Below are 22,756 nucleotides of genomic sequence, written 5' to 3'. Positions count from 1 at the left end.
GGTTCTTATATTCGCCCTTGATCTGGAAAAAATTTTTTACATTCAATTTCCGGATGAATTTTTGGAGGTCTATGTAGGTTTCAAATTTATCTTTATCTATGTCCTTTGAAGGTGCGAACTTGAGCCCCAAATCTAAAATTGCCATTTCTTCTTTATTAAAAACCGTGTTACTAAGGTTAAAAATGCCCGTACCTAAAATTCCCTTCTTCGCTTTCTTCCTGCCCCCACGTTTGCCTCTTGCCTGTTGCCTCTTGGTCAAAAACGTGATAGACTCCCAAAAAATGTAAAAATATTTCCTGATATGAAGGGGTTCATCAGGTGTAGAAAATGTCTGGCCTGTAGGAACAATCCCACCCAGCCGAGGAAAATACTAGACTTCAAATCAAAGATGAACCACAAGAGATATAAAATTAACAATCTCATTACATGTAACACTACACATGTTACTTATGTTGTGTAATGCACTTGCAATTTACAATATGTAGGGCGTACTACCAGACCCCTTCATGTCAGGATCAGGGAGCACATAACCAATATCAAAAATGGCTTCCTGAAGCACAGCCTCTCCAGACATTACCTAGAAGTCCATAATAAAAATCTGAAAGGGTTAATTTTTTATGGCATAGATTCGATTCAAGGACACTGGAGAGGTGAAAGCAAAAAGAAAAAAATCTCTCAGAATGAGACCAAGTGGATATATCTGCTCGAATCACTTCAACCCAAGGGACTTAACTTGGATATAGACTTGAATTGTTTTATTTCTAATTTTTAATATTCAGTATATTTATATTTTAATATATATTTTAATACCAGGTATAGTCTCGTTGGGTCATTTGGCCCTCTTCTTCTGTTTTTGGTCATGCGTATATCTGCTACCTAGATCTATACATCTGGGAGGACCATAGCTCTTTCAGATTCTCTGGTACACTTACTCTACGGTTCCCTCTTCTTATTTCATCCTCATTTTCCTCTGGATATAATTCTCTTAATGGGATGGTTTAAGTTTATCCCCCAGTATATCATCTATGAGCTATTGTAAACTCTACAATTATATAACCGGGTGTCCACACATCTTATTACCTATTTTACCACACATCTCATTATCTATTTTATCATAATTGTTTAAGCCAACCCTCTTTTCAAACCCATACGGATAATAGTTCCTCATTGAATAATATATTAGCCCTTTTTTATACCTAGGACTCATGTATTGAGCACAATCCTAATTGTAGTACTGCTTGTTTTACCATGTTCCACCAGGAACACGGGTGCAAATTAATTCTAACGATATTTTTATTTATTTTATTTTTATTCTTTATTACTATCGCTTATTAACTGGCAAATGATTTTTAGAATTTATTAATTGAATTGATATATATTTATCCTAACTCCCTTAAATTTATAAGATTGTCCTTTTAGTGTATACCTTCTAATCAGGTGAAATATTTTTTCTAGATTTATTAATGGCATTTTACACTGCATGAGATTTTATTTATTAGTCACACCCTCCCCAGATACACTTTAGCCTGTTTTAATGTTTTTTGTTTTAATATGCACCGTGATATCACATTATTATCATTTGTGTTGACTAATTACCATTTACCGCACAATATATTATGCTGTGCATATATCACTTTGTGGTATTATGTTAAATGCCACCTGTATTAAGGAATTGTCATCTGTCTGAAAAATGTACTTTAACAACATGGTAATAGGACCCGATACAATATAAATTTTATTTTTATTTTTAGGATTTGCCATAATATTATTTTATGTACTTGGAACCAGGGAGGAACTTTTGTTCTTTCTCGTTTTTTTTGTTTTTTTCCTTTTCCCCTTTTTTGGTTTGTTCGGCACACACCACTGCATATCACTTCCTTAAACACAAAGCCCGGATATGGAAGTGGCCGGAAGTTAGGTTAGCAGCCGTGCGTATGTAATATACCAGTCTAAAGATATGAAGTTTCTACCCGGCAACAGTGTGCGACATATTTTTTCCATTGGTTGTTCATTACATCCTTCTGATTGGAGCACGCATTAAGTCCCGTTTACCATATTTTTATAAAAAGGTGGAGATGGCGTTATGACGCTACTCCTGAAGATGTCACATCGACGAAACGTACGTAGAGCGTCATCGCGTCACATCCGCCCGAGTGGAACGCACATCCGGTCCGTGGAACGCACATCCGGTCCGTGGAACGCACGGCGTCCCGGAAGTGTGCGACTACCATTGTTTTTACCTGCCAATTGATCTTCATATGTTTGTGAGTACCCGTTTTTGATTAAAATAAAGTGTTTTAAAAGCGGTACTACTCTATGTGCGCCTTCTTTCCCATATATACCCGTGGATCCCAATTCCAAGGACTCTGGCACGAAGGACTTGGGCAGGTCATTGGACCACACTGTCACCTATAGTAACCAGAGAAGGGGATCCCAGGATTACATATCCAAGGCCTGATACCCCTGCAGGGGTGATCAACTCTGGTGAGTGCGGTCCAGGGGGTGCGGGGAGCACTGAATTATCACTGGCATCCGAGCACCTCCAAAATCTTCATTAGAGCACCTGCACTCAAGTCACTTTTTGTACCTTTATCCTATGGACTGTTTTATTATTGTGGGATTACCCTCCTTTTTAGGCCTTTTTTAGCTGTTACGGACTATCTAATACCTGGATGATTGCTGCTATGTTTTAGGGTGGTTTTATAATTTTTATATACCTGCGTATTATACAGTTTCTTGCCATATATGATGCTATTTATTGTATAGTTTACACTTTTCTTGGCACGCTTAACACTATATGTTTTTAGGTGGATCCAATTGATTTTTATCTATTTATTAAGTCTGATATCACTCACATTTATATATTTATATATTTATATTTTTTTACTCACATTTTTTCACTTTATTTATAATTTTTCCCTTTGTATTTGGAGCACTACCGTGCACCCCACACAGAGTTGGGCCACCTATCATTGTTGTACTTACTTTTTATTATTCACAGGATACACATTTGATGCACTTGACACTTTAAGAATATTTATATAGGTGAGACACACACTGGATTTATTTAAAGTTTATTATACCTCTAGCATCTTTGAGAGGCACACGGAATATTCAGTATACTCTGGCAGCGCCACGCACCTTTTTTTCATCCTCCATTTTACTATATTTTTAGGAATATAGTTCACAGGTGGGCTGCAGCCAGTATTAATAACTAAAAAAGAGGTTAAAAATCATCCTAAGCGCGGATTTCTTATATTTCAAAATCCATAAAGGGATAAGCACTGCCAGAGGACATGTATCAATGCAATAACAAATAAATAAACGCATTGTTCTATGGGAATAAGCTCTATTAATAAACATGAAGTGACACATCTGTAGGCTGTTGGAGACAGGAGTTGATGGAGGGATGGAGACAGGAGGTGAAGGAGTGATGGAGACAGGAGATAAAGGAGTGATGGAGACTGGAGGTGCAGGAGTGATGGAGCCAGGAGGTGAAGGAGGGATGGAGGGATTGAGACAGGAGGGGATTTAGGGATGGAGATAGGAGGTGATGGAGTGATGGAAACAGGAGGTGAAGGAGGGATGGAGTGATGAAGACAGGAGGTGATGGAGACAGGAGGTGATGCAGTGATAGAGACAAGAGGTGAAGGAGGGATGAAGTGATGGAGACAAGAGGTGATGGAGTGATGGAGACAGGATGAATAGAGTGATGGAGACAGGAAGTGATGGAGGGATGGGGACAGGAGGTGAAGAAGTGATGGAGACAGGAGATAAAGAAGTGATGGAGACAGGAGGTAAAGGAGTGATGGAGACAGGAGGTGATGGCGGGATGGAGTGATGGAGACAGGAGGTGATGGCGGGATGGAGACAGGAGGTGATGGAATGATGGAAACAGGAGGTGAAGGAGGGATGGAGTGATGAAGACAGGAGGTGATGGAGACAGGAGGTGATGGAGTGAAGGAGACAAGAGGTGAAGGAGAGATTAAGTGATGGAGACAGGAGGTGATGGAGTGATGGAGACAGGAGGTGAAGGAGGAATGGAGTGATGGAGACAGGAGATGAAGAAGTGATGGAGACAGGTAATGGAGTGATGAAGACAGGAGGTGAAGGAGGGATGGAGTGATGAAGACAGGAGGTGAAGGAGGGATGGAGTGATGAAGACAGGAGGTGAAGGAGGGATGGAGTGATGGAGACAGGAGATGAAGGAGTGATGGAGACAGGTAATGGAGCGATAAAGACAGGAGGTGAAGGAGGGATGGAGTGATGAAGACAGGAGGTGAAGGAGGGATGGAGTGATGAAGACAGGAGGTGAAGGAGGGATGGAGTGATGGAGACAGGAGATGAAGGAGTGATGGAGACAGGTAATGGAGTGATAAAGACAGGAGGTGAAGGAGGGATGGAGTTATGGAGACAGGAGGTGATAGAAGTGATGGAAACAGAAGATGATGTAGTGATGGAGACAAGAGGTGATGGAGTGATGGAGACAGGAGGTGATGGAGGGATGGAGACATAAGGTGATGAAGGGATGATAAGTATGGATCTTCTGATGTTAAGGGTGGACTCCTGATGTGAAGTGGGGGTGCTGTTGCATGTAAGTCTGACTTAATGCTAAATTTAATTTTAGTTTTAATGGATGTGGGGGGCCTTTTAGTGGGCAGTATTTTTTTTTTCTGGAAGCTGAAGTATTTTATTCTTGGGCCCAGGCAACACAATATCTTGGGCCAGCCCTGTTGGCAGGTCAGCGGTTATGTTTTCATTGGTCAGTCCATCATGACTGATGAATCAACTGTCCCCTCCCAAGCAATTTTCAGATTGGCTGTGGCAGGAGGGGAGGGGGCAGGTTGCTTTTCATAACTAGTGTTAGAAAGCACATTTTTGCTTGCACATGATTAGATGATGGAAGTCAGCAGAGCTTTTCCTCATTTACTAAGCTCTGGACTAACTGCATTTGCAGAGTGCAACTTGATTTGCAAAGTGCACAGTCTGTTTCCCTTTAGTACATTATCCTCATTGTTTCAGAAATCAAATGAGACATTTTACACAACTTTAACATTGTTCTATACATCTAACAAGTATTAACACAAAATATATTCACTATTTACTAATAAGGCTGCTAATTCATGTTCAATTTTCTTGTACCATTTTCCTTTAGATTTACCTTAAACTATGTAGTGCGAGGGCCTACCTAATTGGATACAATTGAAAGTTATTTCATTTTGACCTCATATTATATGGTTTTTAGTAAATCTAAAATTGTACAAGCCAGCTAAACGTGTATGGCAAGCCTAGGTTCCACTAGCTTATCTTTCTCACAAACAAGTAATCTCCCACTCCATGTGCCTCTGACATGATTTATGATGTATATCTCCACAGGAATAACTAATAAATGATTTCAAATGCAAATGTGTATAATTGCACAAAGCAGACTTCTGACTTCATTCCATCATTTTTTTTAATTTTTTATTATTTACTGATGAAACTCAGTGGGAAAAAAAAGGTTTGCTTTAAAATATATTACGGTAGCATAAAATATGCATCTTTCCTTTTGTACAAAATACATTTAAGCCACAGTGGTAATTACTCACAGTGTGGATCACTTCAGAACCTGAACACATAGGCTGAGTAATGAAAGTGGCCAACATAGCAAGTATAGCCAAAGATCAAAATAGTGTTGCTAATAACAGACTGCTTATATGCAAAAAGTAGTAAATTATTTAAATCACCTTAATGTCTTTGAGAGTGGCAATGTACAGTAGTAAATATGCAAGAAGTACTCGACATTTTAGTTTTTACATGAATTCATTATTCAGTCTTACCACAGAGTACATTTCAAGAGAGCTGGAAACAGATTTACAATAGTCATTTTATTACACTGATAATGTACATACATAAACCGATTCATGAATATATTTATACATGTACACTGATGCATGCACTTATTTTCATGCATCTGAAAATATAAAGCAAGTGGCAGCTGGTGTGCTGTAGAGCTAGCAAGCTCTGCATACTGTATTTGTATTGAAAGATAAGATATTATCTTCATGTTATACTTAGTGAAGAGTGTCAGAGTCAGAGAAATGTCCATTTCACTTATTTTGCTTAAAACCTTTAAAAGAATGTTGTATTTCTTTAAGATTAGAAAGCAAAATATTGGTTTTATATGTAGTTAAGTGGATCTCCAAACAAAACTTTTTTTATTATAACCATGGGCAGAGTAAAGGGAACAGTTAGAACCCTCAATGGGTGAATTTGCCTGGTTTCAATTTACTAAGGGTCTTGCAAATCTTGTTTAAAAATTAGTGAACCTGAATGCAGAGGTAAAAACCAGTGAAGTGTACGGGAGGGGTCAATCTGGTAGAGTAGTTACATTCATGCCAATAGGCAAACTACTGTCAAAAAAGGCATGGGAAGATGGGCACTGCCATGGAGGACATGTACCAATGCAGTACAGTGGGAAGAGATTCTTTGCAAATTCAATTGCAACATTGAAAATTCACACATCCTTTAAACAGCATGCTTTAGAGTTGTACGTGGTGTTATAAAACAGAACCATTTTTATGGGCTGTTTTAGTGGCAGGGTACACTGGCAGCTCATACTTGACTGTGGAATAGATTTTTTTTCTTTTACAAGTAGCTAGGTTTAAATACAGCAGTATCCATATCTTAATTAATTTTAGTTTAAAAAACATTTTTTTTTAAGTAGTTTTAGCAGCGACACATGCATTTATATCAAACTGTAATAGACCTGCTTTGACTAGCAGATAGAAATTGGCCAGTAGTTTACTGTGGCTGTTCCTGTTCTCGCTGATTCAAAGCTTCCCTGCCTCTAGCCAATTTATATCAAGCTTTCACTCAGAATTAAGAGACTGCAGATGATGCAGCAGTGTCAAATTGGCACCAGGACTTCATTATTAAGGGAGAATTGGCTGAAAAGTACTGGAGAAAAAAATATACAGACAAGTGTTTGGACAATTAGGGCTCTTTCACACGGGCGTTCCTTTTTTTTTGCCCGATCAGGTCCTTTTTTTTTTTTTTTGTAACGGACACGGATGACACTTGTGTCATCCGGTCCGTATGTCCGTTTTTCATCCCATCCGTTCGCAGATGAAAAACTGACATAATGCATGTCTATGTAAATACGGATGTCTGCGGATGACACCACTGACATCCGTTTTTGCTTCCGTTACGTTTTTAGAGAGGAAGAAAAAATAGGGTTCTCCTCCGTTCAAAAAAACTGAACTGAACTGAACTGACAAAAAACGGATGTCAGAGGATGATCATCCTCTGACATCCGTATTTACATAGAGATACATTAAGGGCTCTTTCACACGGGCGGTCCGATCAGATCCGCCTGTCAGTTTTTTAGGCGGATCTGATCGGATCCTCCATGCAGCTCTATGGGGCAGCGCATGTCAGCGGAGACACCTCCGCTGACACCCGCTGCCATCCGCATCCGATCCTGTGCGTGAAATCTGGACGGATGGAAACCCTATTTTTCCATCCGTTCAGTAATCGGAGCGGAGCGGATCTGATGAGAGCGGACAAGCGGTCCGCTCTCCTCCGATCCCCCATAGAGGGCAGCGGTTGCTGAGACACCTCCCTCTCTGCTCTGCAAGCGGAGACGGAGCTGTCATCCGCCCGGCTCAGCGGGGATCGCGGATCGATCCCCGCTGAGCAACACGGATCCGCCTGCGGAGGCGGACCGTGTGAAAGAGCCCTATGCCAGTTTTTCATCCGCAAACGGATGGGATGAAAAACGGACATATGGAACGCCCGTGTGAAAGAGCCCTTAAATTAAACAATTTAAATTTTACTACAAGAATTAAGATACGGCAGCGGATCCAGCAGTGTGGAATTGTTCAGCAGTGGTTTTAATTGGAGATAGTAGGCCTAGTTGGCATATTCCTAACTTTTATTTATATTTATCTATGGGGATAGGTGTGCAGTGAATGTGAATAATATAATGTGATGTGGTTTAGGTGCACACTGTTTATGCATTAACTTTTTTTCTTTGAAATGATGCTGGAGCATGTTGCAAAAAAAAGGCAGCTCCAAGAATAGATAATCAGTAACAAATGAATGTTTCACTTAAAATACCTCAAACTTTAAAGAAGGCCCTATCAACATAAAATAAAAAGAAAACAAAACATAAAAGAAATGAAAACCCCAAAATCCAGGCCTTGAAAAAAAAAAAAAAACTGTAAGAAAAGATTACAATTTCTCTGCAGCCCATCTACACGGTATGCACAAGGAAAGTTGTTGGATGCAAGGCACAACAAAACTGGGGAGTCCTCAAATTTAAATTTGTGTATGTTTTGTGAATGGGAGGAGTGGTAAAAAAAACAAATATCTTTACTCTCCTAACTAGGTCTTTATTAGTTTGAAAAGTAAACATTAAATATGTGTAAACCCAATTGCTTTAAATCCAAAAGACTTCAAAAGACTTCAATCAATATAAATCTGCCCTCCAAAAATACAGATCTTGCCTCTGCACTGCCAAGCAGAACTATTTTATCACTCTCATTAACACCTTCTCATATAGTCCCCATCAACTCTTCTCTACCATTAACTCTCTACTTCATCCTCCACTGCCTCCACCCACTAACTCTCTCATTGCCCGGAAGATAACCAATCACTTAAAAAAAAAGATTTATTCAATTTGTGATGAAACCTCCACTCTACAGATACCCTCTCCCCACTTAACACCCCATGTCCACAGGTACAGTCAACACTCTCTTTATTCAACCCTGCTAGTATAGACAAGGTTGCTAAACTTACCTAACCACCTTTCCCCTGGACCCAGTTCCCTTTCAAATACTGCAATCACCCACTGACTCTATCCTACACTCTCTAACCTACATCTTTAATCTCTCCCTCTCTTATGGCATCTTCCCCAACTCTCTAAACATGCACTAGTCACCCCATACTTAAGCAGCCTCCCTTGAACCCAACCAATATTAACAACCTACACCATATCTCCTTGCTCCCCTTTTCCTCCAAACTCCTTGAACACCTGGTGTACAAACAACTGAGTGACCACCTCATAAAGAATAACCTTTGTGATCCCTTTCGGTCTGGATTTTGCCCTCAACACTCCACAGAAACTGCTCTCCTAAAACTCACAAATGACTTACTAACAGCAAAAACCAATGTACACTATTCTGTACTCCCACTTCTGGACCATCCATCAGCCTTTGATACAGTTGACCACCCCCTCTTCCTTAAAAAAACTTTAATCCTTTGGTCTCCAAGGCTGTGCTCTTCACTGGCTCTTATCTACCTATCCCACTGCACCTTTAGTGTAACTTACAATTCTACTTCCGCCTCTCCTCTTCCTTTCACATTTGGGTCTCGCAAACTTCTGTTTTTGGACCTCTCCTATTCTCAATCTACACCTCCTCCCTTGGTCAGCTGATATCCTCCCTTGGCTTTTAATGTCATTTCTACGCTGATGGCACCCAAATCTATCTAGTTACCTCTCAGCACACTTCATCAGTCTCCTCACGCATTTCTAATTTACTAACAGACATATCAATCTAGATGTCACACCACTTCCTCAAACTCAACCTGTCCAAAACCAAGCTCATAATATTTCCTCCCCCACACGACTTATCTGTCAAGATCCATGGTACAACCATCAACCTATCCCCACATGCAAGGGTGCTTGGTATTATCCTGGACTCTGAACGCTACTTTTGACCTCACATCCAATCACTTTCAAAAGCTTACTGCCTCAACCTCTGCAACATCTCTAAACTATGCCCCTTTCAATGACACCCAATGACGCCCAACCAATGACACCACGAAGCTCCTAATTCACTCCCTGGTCATCTCTCATCTCAACTACTGCAAATCCATTCTCATTGGCTTACCTTTTAAATAGGCTATCCCCTATTCAGTCCATCATAAAGGCTGCTGCTAGATTCATCCATCTTACAAACTGATCAGTGTATGCTACTTCTTTCTGCCAATCCCTCTGCCACTCACCCAACAAATTAACTTCAAAATGCTAACAATAACTCACAAAGCCATGCACAGCTTGGCCCCAGCTACATCACTAACCTGATCTCAAAATACCAACCAAATAATTCTCTTCATTCCTCCCAAGGCCTCCTGCTCTCTAGTTCCCTTGTCACCTCCTCCCATGCTTGCCTCCGGGATTTCTTCTGGGTCTCTCTCATCGTTTGGACATCCCTAGCCCAATCTGTCAGACTATCTCCTAATCTATCCCCTTTTAGGCTCTAAAACTTTTCTATACAGAGAAGTCTATCCTACCTCCACTTTAGAACTGTATCTTTATTTTTCTCCATCAGCTCATTCCCCAGAGTTATTACCTTTTGTATCGCTTGGCCCTCCCTTTTAGATTGTAAGCTCTAATGAACAGGGCCCTCAGATTTTTCCTGTATTGAATTGTAGTGTAAGTGTACTGTTCGCCCTAATGTCGCAAAGCACTGCGCAAACTGTTGGCATTATATGAATTCTGTATAATAATTACTGAAATCTCATATAAGCTCATGACATAAAATCCTAAAATCCTGTCATGAAGTCCTGGTGGAGGTATGTTCTTTTTTTTTTTTGGTTAAAACACTCTGTCTTTGTCTTCCAATCATGCCCTTGTGTAGTCACCCTATCACACAGACTTCCAACAGCAAGTGTCAGTTTCAAAACATATCACACTAGTAGATAGCATACTAGCATATACTAATAGATTTTTTACCAACATGTGTACAAAAATTTGTATGAAAATTTGTATAGCAATTTTCAGTGCATTTGATTCACTTAATGAATGTCATTTGAAAGTACTTCAAAAATGTGTTTATCTTTAATATTCCATTTTGGAATGAATGGACGTTCTCAAATGAAAACCACATTCACTGTTAGAAATTCGTTCATTGAACAAGAACAAGCGAGTACTGTCCATAAAATGTTTTAATTTGCAATAACATCCACATTTTTTAAAACAAACTTTCAGGGTGTACCCCCTTCTTCAATACTGCTTGTACCTTGAAGAAGGGGGTATACCGCAAAAGATTTCCTCTGTCACAAATCGTGCGAGGAGCGCATGATCGTGGCTGGCTTATGGGGAAATGATGTTCTTTCCACTTCCAGATAGCCCCAACAGTGCTCACTGGAACATTAAGCAATTTTGAAATCCTTCTGTAACCAATGCCATCAGTATGTTTTGCAACAATAAGGTTGCCAAGGTCTTTAGAGAGCTCTTTGCTTTTACCCATCATGAGATTTTTTTGTGTGACACCTTGGTAATGAGACCTTTTTATAGACCATCAGTTGAGCCTGAACCAGCTAAAATTAATTTGCACTGACAAGGGGCAGGATTGCTTTCTAATTACTGATAGATTTCAGCTGGTACTTAGGCTTTCCATGCCTTTTTGCACCTCCCTTTCTTCGTGTGTTCAATAATTTGTCCCTGTGTCATTCTATTTTATTACACATTACTTAATTTCTGAACATATTTGTTTTGGTTTCTTTGTATGTATGGATTGCATGGGTTGTTGTTGACATGTGGTAAACATTTCATGTTCACAGCACCTTTAGAAATATATTTACCTAGAAAAATGGGGATGTGTTCATGTGTTATTTTACTTATATACTGTATATCTGAAAATTGATCAGTCCTGATGTACTCCAGGACAGTGCAAATATCCCCCAAATAACCCATTTTTGGAAAGTAGTCAGTCCAAGGTATTTAGTAAAAGGCATGGCAGGTTTTATGAATTTGTCACAATTTTTTTGAAAATGAAAACATTTTTTCACAATTGTTTTTTTTTTCTTTAATATTGTAACTAGTGCAGTAAAGCATCATCATATAACTGGTGTGGTAGGTAAAAAATAAAAAAGGAATAACATTTTTCTTTTTTTTTTTTGTTTCTTTTGTATTACTTTTTTCTTTTTTAATTTATTTTTTTTTTACATACTGTGACCAAAGCAATAATACAGTGTTACTATAGCAACAATGTGCTAGTCTGGGGAGATGATTTTTTTTTTACACTGTTATAAGCAAACAATGTTTCTGATCTAAATCAATTCATTCAATTTTTATTATTGCAATTAGCTGTGATTGGCCACAGCTAATTACATGGTACAGATGGGCTGTGATTGGCCTTGTCTGTACCATGTGATTACTGTGACCAATCACAGAGATCAACAAAATAGTACCCAATAAATGGCATGAGTGGAATCCATCAATTATGTATAATTGTCATGTGATCTGCTGTGATTGGTCACAGTGATCACATCATGCCGGCAGTGGGTGGCACACATGGCACAGGTGCATTCTGGGGAGGACATCATATCACCTGAATGTCCCACCTGGCCTTCATTTTACTAAAGGCCTGGGTGGGAAGGTGTTAAAGAGTGCTATCTAGAATTTGGCTTTAATTTGTTAGTCACTTTCGCAGAGTCCATCTAAATATACTAGTCCACCTAACACCACAGGTTTAGGATGCTGCTGTCCATGGTTTTGTTTCCTCTTCATAGATTGGAGTGGAGGACTGAATGTAGCCACCCTAACACAGGAGGTTAAAGAAGCCAAACAACGGAAAATTATTTCATCCACCACATCTATGGATTGGTAAGTTGCAATTTATTAAATTTTTGTTTTGAAGTCTAGATATGGCTTAACACATCAATGTCAATCCTTCTTAAGTTTGTCTCTGCCCTATTTATTTATTGCCTAAAAGGGAAAAAAATAATTAAACCGGTAAATGTTCTTGTATCTTTGTATATTTATTAAGAGATATATGTTCATCATTCTTTTAAGATTTGTTCATGTCTTTCCACTGACCATGCTCCTTGCTCTACATTATTTTTCTCTTAATCTCAGATTTTTTTTACATTTTGAAAATAGATCTTCATGTCTTGCCACCTACACCTCCAGGCTCATACCTGCTGATAATGGTTTTAGAGTGCTTACTTTATTTAATGCTTATTAGGTTCTGCTTAATAACAAGCCTGTGAAATGCATCAGTGGTTGTAATATCTTTCCATACCCCAAAGGGAAGTATAATAGATTTATTATTAGGCAGAACTTTATTATATTTTACATTTTGAAACTGAGCTAGGTCTAGTATGTGTTAATATTACAAAAGTTATGTTGCATATGGGTTCAGCTGCTGACTCCCAGACTTAATTTAGGTCTCAATAAGAAAGATGAAGAAAAAAGTTAGCATTGTATTTAAAAGAACGCTGTCTTCATAGCCTGCTAGCATTATGTCAGGGAGAACAAAGTATCATTTACAACAAATGTTTTATAATTCTGATAACCAGGGCTTTTTTTCTCAGAGAATAGGTGCAGAAACTCCCCCCTTCTGAGTCAATTTTTGTCTCCGCTACCCTAACCCACCTCCAACCCAACCCACCTCCCCAGTACTGCCCCTTTTAGAGACTACAGACTACAGAACCAAGTATAACTTTTTTGATGATAAGTAATTTGTATGCAATTTGTTAATTATAACAAGAAAAGCAGTACAGTAGATCCCCAGCAACAATGACCCCAACAACAATAAACCCCAGTAGCAACACCAGATTTCCCAGCATCAGCCCAGCATCAAAAGACTCTCCAGTAGCCAGCAACAATAGACCACTCCCTCAACAGTAGATCCATCCCAGCAACAACTGACCCTCTCAGCAACATAAGCCCAACCAACAGCAATAGACGTTCACCTAAAAATAGATGCCCTCAACAGTATATCCCTTTCAGCAACACAAGCCCCTCCTCCAGCAACAACAATAGATCTCTGTCATGCAAAAAATAGATCCCCTCCAGGAACAATTTATCCCCCAGCAGCCAGCATCAATAGGCTCTCCAGCACACCCCAGCTCCTCTTGCCATTACATACAGTCAGTGCTGGAGGTGCCGGAACTGCTTTCCCCCATGTTTCTACTGATAAAAAACCCTGCTGATAACTGTAACTGTACAATTTTCATTTATATTTTACAAAACCATATCATATGAGGTCAAATCCCAACTCCTTCAATTTGTATGCAGTCAGGCAGTCCCTTACACTACATAGTTTAAGGAAATTGAATAAGAAAATGTTATAATGTATGGCCAGCTTAAAGGCCATGTTGTTTTTTTACAACAGAAACATTTTTATGACATCACTTGGATTAGACGAATAAATAGAAATTTTAACAAATTAAACATGAGCTGGTCTTTGCTTTTTCCCCCTTCTCTGTATTCTCTCTGCTGCATTATCTTGTTTTGCTTCACTTTCTGGCATTCTCTCCTTCCTTCACCCCTACTCCCTTCCCCCCCCCTTCTTTACTAACTTCTTTTCTTCTCCTTCCTTTTCGCAAGAGTATAGCCCCTTTTATTTATGAGCCCTTCAGTACAAGGGGGCCTGACTAGATGCTATTTTCGATCTAGATTATCCCGCAAACCAGCAAAACCAGTGCAATTTACTACACCTTCTCATTTAATGTAGTACAATAGGTGTTCATACCTTAAGGTTTAGTCATTATTATCCAACCTACTATACTTCTACCGGCTGCATCCCAACTCAATCAGTGCCTCTTTATGTACATTGTTCAATTATTTTCCCTCACAGGGTTAACCCTCAAGAGTATTCTTGTTCTATATACTACCTTGTTCTCTGTATCGATAAACTATTTCAACCCAAAAAAAAATAAAATAAACATGGGCTGGGGTTGATTTACTAGGAGTTTACATTTTCCCTTACCTCAGTAAAGCTAATTTTTACTTTGACTATCCAGCGCAATAGAAATCCTGGTATTCCTATTTTTGCTGCACCTGATTGAATACTCAAACTGAACACGGGTGCACATGAAAAATGCACTTGTTTATTAAATAAAATCACCCCTTAATATTTGTAAACCCAAGACCAATTCCTGAAAGGGAACCTTTAGGGGTGCATGGCTTGGCGGCAGGAGAAGATGGCCGCTTAGAGACTCTGCAGACTCGGCTTTGCTCCTCCATGGCACTCCAGCAGGTTATCCAGTGCCACAAACCAGCCTTCCCCACGCCATCTAAGAGGATTTATCCACCCCATACGGGATTATGTCACAGGAGCAGGCAACAGCAGCAGCAGGGATCCCGTCGGCTCCTGGAGTTGTTCATGCGGCCCGCACAGCTCACAGATCAGCGTGGCGCTGGCGCAGCGAGGGGACAACAGCAGCTGCCCAACATGGAGAGTGAAACTGACCAGGACACAGCCTCAGAAATGGCGGAAACTTCAGAATTATCAGCACACTAGACCCTCTCCCCTACAGATAGAGGTAAGAGGGTTGCCAATTCACCTGCACAAACTCCTCCCAGTGAAAAAGCAACATTGGGCTGAGACTAGTAGTCTCACAGCCGATAGCCTTGCAACACAATCCCTGGCAGCATTTCCCACATCAGACAGCTCTGCCTCTGAACACTCATTGAAAGCTATTCTGCTCTCCCTGCAGACTGATTTACAGAAAGAGCTTCGCTCCTCCATTAATCATATACACTATCGCCTTGATGTTTTGTAGGAACGGACTGAGTATATTGAACACGAACTTTCCTCAGCAATGGTAGCCCACAATGCAGTTGTAGACATTCAGGATGAGTTGCAGTTACGTCTTAAAGTGGTAGACCTGGAGGATTGCTCCAGGCGAAACAATATTTAAATTAGGGGAGTACCAGAATCTGTTAATTCGGCTGAATTAGTACCATTTCTCCATCAATTGTTCTGCAAGTTTCTACCTGCTCTTATGGCGCAAGACATACTTATAGACCGGGCCCATAGGATTCATAAACCACAACATCTACCAGCCTCTCCCCCTAGAGATATCCTACCCCGTGTTAATTTCTTCCACATCAAGGAGCATATATTGCGAGCAGCCAGATCAATGCGCTCACTGCCTGAGCCTTTCTCCAGGATAGCTCTATTCAATGATATCTCCGCAGCCACTGCACAAGCTGCAAAGAGTTCTCACCAGTTACCTCAATCTTGGTGAAATGTAAAATCTCTTACAAATGGGGCTTCCCTGTAAAGCTGCTAGGTACATTTACAATTTCAGCAAGTTGTCTTTCAAATGTCCAAAGATGGAATCAAACAACTGCTCAACTGGGGCCTGATCTCATCTCTACCAACAGTGTCCCCCAATCCCAAACCACCTCCCAAAATCTCCAGTTGTTGGGACAAATATGATCCACCCTAATACCATGGTAACCTTGCAAGCGTCCCAAGCATGGGCCTGACATTTATTGCTGGATGGCATTGAACTTTGTTATGGATGTTTCTTATAGATGAGTCTGTGGAGGAGCAGATGCCACTTTGGTATATCCTTCATGCCCTAATACCTCAGTGTGCTAGGCACACAATTCTGGTTCCTACTTTGTGTTACATTTTACTTGTTGTCAAGTCGTGTATTCTGTTTAGTAGTAATAACTCACTCTCGCTATACCTGGCAAACCTTTTGTTTTTGTCTATTTCTCCTTATTCAATTCTGTAATTTTGTTCACTAATTTTGCACAGATACTTCTGACCTTTGATTCTGTATTTTTGTAACTGAAACCTTATTTCTCCTCTCTGCACCATAGTGCTATCTCCTAGTCAATTCCCCCCATGCCAATTAAAATTACTTTGTTAAATGCTAAGGGCCTTAATAGCCCGTTTAAAAGGTCCCTCCTATGGCGTGAAGAAATCACAAATCATACAGACATCTTGTGTGTCCAGGAGACACACTTTTTCAAAACCAAAGCCCCTCAGTGTACTCACAAACTGTTCCCTCACTGTTTTCACGCACAATCCGATAAGAAGGCTAGTGGTGTTATGATTGCGATTCGCTCCTTGGTCTACTTTATCCTCTCCCATGTGGAAAATGACCCCCAAGGTAGATTTTTAATCCTCTCAGCTACCTTTAACAATCTACCGTTGACAATTGTCAACATATATGCCCCTAACACCCACCAGAAATTGTTTTACAAATTAGTTATGCAGAAAATACAACACTGCCGCAGATATCAACTCCTCATCTTTGGGGACTTTAACATCACAGTTGCACAAACCCAGCACAAAATTGGCCTGTATGCCGATGATATCTTTATTTCAATCACAGACCCTATAAATTCACTTCCTCCCCTCTGTCAAATCTTGTCGCATTTTGGGGAACTCTCCCTATATAAACTGAATCACTCCAGATCTTCCATGCTAGGGATTTCTCTCCCACTATCTTTAAAGAATGATATAACCAAAGCTTCCCCTTTATCCTAGGCTCCAAATTCCTCCATGACGTACCTGTGCATTCACCTTACTTCTCCCTCCAATATGCTACTTCGCTCCAACCTTTCTGTCTTGCTCCAATAACTTCAGAATATTAGCACATCCATGTCCTCTCCTAATGCTCAATCCAAAGTATTATCAATAAGTTCATCTGGGTGGGACATAAACCTCAATAAAGTTGTCTAATCTCAGCAAACTTAAAACATCAGCTGGATTGGGAGCCTCTAACATTCGACTCTACTATAAAGCAGCCCTTTTGGATCAGGAAAAATGCTGGTGAACTGCCCAAATCAACACACTTTGGCTACAGATTGAGACAGTAGCTCTCTCGCAAGAACCTGCTTTACTCCTATCAGCAATATGGCTATCCTACCGGTCATTTTTACCCGCAATTATTGCTACTATCACAACATGGAAAGCTTTACAACAAACTACCACGGGGCTTCATACACAGGCTCTATATCAACTGCCACACCTCGATTTACAACTCCTCTCTCCTAAATCCTTCAAGCAAATATCAGACTTTCCACCTGTCTAGCAAAGACTTTTATATCTATTTATAAATCCGCCACATACTATCCTCAATCTCTACAACCTCCAATACAATGTCAAAGGACATGCTCATGTTCTATACTTTGCCAACGCCAGGCACCAAAGGCATCTACTATATCTACAACCTCTTGACTTAACCTGTACCACATAAGTAACCACAGTCTATGCTCTTCTGGGAAACAACCCTTCAAATAGGCACTCCCCTCAATTCCTGGTATCGAGCCCTACGCTCCCTCACCCTTTTTTTTCAAGAATGTCTCACACTGGGAAACAGTGATGAAAATATACCACCAATGGCACTACACATCTATCAAACAAACATGAACATTCCCATCCCAATCCCCCAAATGCTGGAGAAACTGCAATGCTGATGGCACCACACTTCATATATGGTGGGACTGCCCCTGTATAGTTTCATTTTGGAGAAGTATCTCTAATCTTCTATATGATATCACAAAGGTTTTATGTGTGCTGCACCCTCAGATGGCTCTCTTCAGCCTGGGTCTGTCCTCTTGGCCACCTAAATTTCATGCTATTATTACACATATTCTATTTGCAGCCTGTTTAAATATAGCACGCTCCTGGAAAGATCCATCTCTCCCATTCCTCTCCACTGTTATCTCATCTATTAATGACCACTGCCACATGGAATTTCTTTTTGCCAAAACGCATCTAACGATTGACAAGTTCTCCAAACTCTGGCTCCCTTGGCTACTAGATGGCAGAGGTATCCCACTCACTACTTAATATTCTTTTTGAGACCCATATAATATGGGTAACTGCCCTTCCCACTAAAAATTGGCCAATGGTGTTCCCAGACCGGATAGAGCTGTCACCCACAGTGTATTCACCTGGATACACAACACTGTATGTTATCCTAAATGTAATTTTTTTCTGCTCTCCTACTTATCTTCTACCTCCTGTCTCCCTCCCTTTGGGACATCTCTTCTCTATCGAGGAGAGGTGCCTTTTTTTGAACTGTTCTTCTGTTCAATTTAGTATTGTAGTTTTGCATTCTCTCTAATTAGTAGCTATTGTGATGTTACACCTTTCGTTGTCATGTGAGAAGTACATCTTCTTACTTTGGGGATCGTTTCTCTTCCCATTGTGTCTTGTTCAGTTTGTATATTTTTGAACAAGTTCTCACTATAAAAATTTTGAGAAAAAAAGGGAATTTTTAAAGATAGAAATATGGAACGTATCACTACTAGGATTTCAGTCAAATATATTTTACATGTTGGCATGAGTACAGAAATGATTACACAACCAGAAAACATAAACTGGTCTGGTAAAGTGTACTTTCTCATTAATGCATGTGTCGCTGTCCCTATCTGTACTGAGCATTGAATGAGTTTGTGGGTTGTATGAATGTAGTTTAGAGATTAGTAAGTAATGTGGCTGGTAATATGCTGCCTGGTTACACGCATTTCCTCATCCTTTTCAACCCCCACACGTTTCTCATCTAGAATATATTTGATTATTACTGTCATTATGTTAATATTTTTGTATTGGACTCAAAAATGTATACAGGAGGAAACCTAATATTAAAAAAATACTTTTTTTTAAATGTTGTGTTTGCCTAAATGTAATATTTTGTTAAAAATTATCATGATGAGATATAGCTATACAAATGTAAAAACAATGGAAGTACATAGTATATCAATAAACATATTTTAAAATGTGAGTATCATAATGGTTGCTAAATAAGCTATGAAAAAAATCTTGATAACTATTAAAATAGTGTTCCATGGCTTTAAAAAATAACATTTGTCAAAAAGGTTAGGCTGACGACACACTTTGTTAATTTTGTCCATTTCCTAAAGGAGCAGCTGAAATTTGCTCAGTGGGCAGCCCTGTCATTTGCATTCCTCCCAACATCCCTTGATTTAAAAAGTAAGGTGGAATGTTTTTAGATGAAGATGTTATTCAGATATTTTGAAAAATAGTTGGGCTTGCTGTCAATATCCAATAAGCACAGTTGGAGATTTTTCTATCCACGCTGTGTAGAGTGGATGGAGGACCCTTTTAGATGTTTTTAATTCGACCTACAGAAAATAATGTATATGTGTATGGCCACCCTTAAGATAGCCTTTAAATCTAGGACTACTTTGAAAAGTAGCTCTTAAAGTGGTTGTACAAGCACAAAGTTTTTAATCCTAATGCATTCTATGCATTACGATAAAAAGCCTTCTGTGTGCAACAGCCCCCCTCAGCCCACCCTAATAGTTACTTAAGCCCTAATTCAATTCAGCGATGTCCACGAATGCCCCGACCATCTGGTACTCTCCCTTCTGACTGGCTGAGACACAGCAGTGGCACCATTGGCTCCCACTGTTGTCAATCAAACTCAGTTAGTCAATTAGGAAAGGGAGATGGCGGGGCAGAAGCACAGCTCCATATCTGAATGGACACAGGGGGCTGTGGCTCGGCTTGGGTGCCCTCATAGCAAGCCGCTTGCTGTGGGGGCACTCAACAGGAGGTAGGGGCCAGGAGTTCCAGCTAGGGACCCGAGAAGAGGAGGATCTGGGCTGCTCTGTGCAAAGCCACTTCACAGAGCAGGTAAGTATAACATGTTTGTTAATTTAATAGAAAAATTAGACTTTACAATCCCTTTAAAGCTCCCTTTGGAAACTAACCTTTGGCACAACATTCCTATGGCAAGTCTCTTTTTTCAATAATAACATCCTGATTGAATTTTCCAATTTATAGCATTTTCTAAATTCTCTTTTACACCTCTAAGTAGGAAAATCACCTTTCATTTTATTACCTGTTTATATCATAAACTGATAAAAAAAATCCAATAAGTAATAAAATATTTTCTAGCAAGGGGTCAAAGGTATTTCATTATTTAATATAAACTAATTTTCTCTCATAGATATAAATCTAAAAAAATCTCAGGAGACAAGACCATAGGTGCTATTGAACAATTATTTGCAGGTTCAGATTAAATCTAACACGGCATTCAATAATTAAAGTTCCATATGATTCTTCTTGATGCTAGTTCTAAATGACAACATTTAAACATATTTTTAAAGGGTATCATTACTAGTAATTAGCAAACTATTTTTGTCAATCAGCTTATAATTTCTCAGTTTGGCCATTTTAGTTTAGCACACTTTACAACTGAAATTCCATGTGTACACAGATATTGGTAGAGCTTTCACCATATGCCAAGGGCTGGCTTCACATATCTGCATTGCAATAACAGGCTTGTTACTACAATGCACAGTAGAGCACTATCCATGCATTAGTTAAAGGGGTTAAAGGTTTGAATTTTTTAAATAAAAATAACAAACATGTTTTACTTACCTGTTCTGTGCAAGGGTTTCCTCTTCTGGGGTGCCCTGGCAGCTCTCCTTGCTCCACAGGGAGCCGCTTTCAATGGGGCACCCGTGCTTTACAATCCGTTTAATTGGGGTACCTTTTATTTTTCAATGCACCATGGGAACATGGAGTGCTGGCAGCTCATTCAAATGATTGTCTACTTTACGCAAGGTTTTTAACACACCACCTAACTTGAGTAAACGCGTGTGCTTTTATCAATCCCACTGGTAAATTTAAACTCCCCTATACTGTATACATGCATTATAGATTCCCAGAGCATCATGGTTTTCCAAAAATAAAGCAATGCACCAGTTGTCTCCTTTTACAAAAGAGGAAATACACAAAAGCTGAGATAAATTGTTATGAAAACAATTGGTAGGCTTGCTTTGTGGGTTCCCATGTGCATGGAAATGTCCACACTCCCAGTTATTGTCTGCTGAAGTGTGCACTAATGTTCAATTGATTTCTTGGAGTCCCAGTTTGAGGTGTGCTTTAACCTTCAAAATAATGCTGCTTATTTGCCTGATATGCAGATAAAATGAGCTAAGTACTGTGTTTTTTAAAACTTTAAGAGCACCACAATTGTTTGCTAAGTGATGAAAGGGATATGCAGCAAACAAAAGAATGGACCTAAAAAAAAAAAACGTATATACCATGTCCTCAGAGAAAACAGAGCAGCATAACTATGTGCATTTTTTACTATAAAATTACTATAAAATTAATTTTCAAGCAGGAATATATGGGACTATATAAATATGCTTTTAAAATTTGTGCAAAATCTGTGCTAAATACGTGAAAAAAACGTTTGACAGCTGCTAGCACAGGCCAATAGATAAACCCAAAAATATGTTTATACAAGGTGCTGCGCTAATAAACATGCATGATTAACCATATATGAGTAACAAAATAATCTCACACAGTGCTGTGTACCAACACCATAGTACAAAATAATAAATGACAAGAACAATTCATATGTTTAACAAAATATACAATAAACTCATGTATCTAAATTATAAATTCAAACAATTGATAAAAAAGGTACAAAAAAGTCCAAAAAGGAAGAATGATAAAAATTGTGAAATTATATTCAGTGTCCTAATACTGGATTCCAAGAAAAAAGAAAAAGTTGTAGATGCATGCAAAAGAAAAAAAAAAACAGCTTCCCAAGACTTCTCTGTGGATCGATACCAATTAATAAAAATGGCTGCTTACCAGCGCATATTGGCTTCCAAACTAATGGAAAAGCCAAACGAGCCTTGGGGAAAGGTTTCCCAAACACTTGAACACAGATACTGGTGATTTCAGCGCTCTCCAGATCAGGCTTTCACTCCCGATAAATGTGTGTATAAAATATAAAAACTCATATCATAATACTGTATATAAGCACTTGCAGACTGCCTCCTGTATATTTATTGCGGCACGCAGCCGCTTACAGGCAAAGTGACGTAGTACTACGTCGCTTGCCAAAGAGCCTGTAGGGGGCGAGCGTGTGCCGCCGGGGGCGCGCTCCCGCCCCCGCTCGTTCCCTGCCTATCCAGCGCGTGTGACTGGCGGCTCCGATGGCCGCCGGCCACTCGCGATCTCCCACAGAAGAGGGAGAAAGACAGAAGGCTGATGTAAACACAGCCGTCTGTCATTCTCAC

At 39.6% G+C, this 22,756-nt stretch overlaps 1 protein-coding gene across 1 annotated transcript in view; it reads right to left on the bottom strand.

Moving 5' to 3' along the window:
• Positions 1-22,756, bottom strand: part of LOC309546980 (protocadherin-9-like) — a 1,448,052-nt gene that overhangs the window by 1,332,289 nt on the left and 93,007 nt on the right. The window lies entirely within an intron of this gene.

Source organism: Pelophylax lessonae (genome assembly GCF_965119305.1).
Source record: "Pelophylax lessonae genome assembly, chromosome: 2".
NCBI lineage: Eukaryota > Metazoa > Chordata > Amphibia > Anura > Ranidae > Pelophylax > Pelophylax lessonae.
The sequence above is the reverse complement of the archived record's forward strand: the minus strand, read 5'-3'. Positions and strand labels throughout refer to the sequence as shown.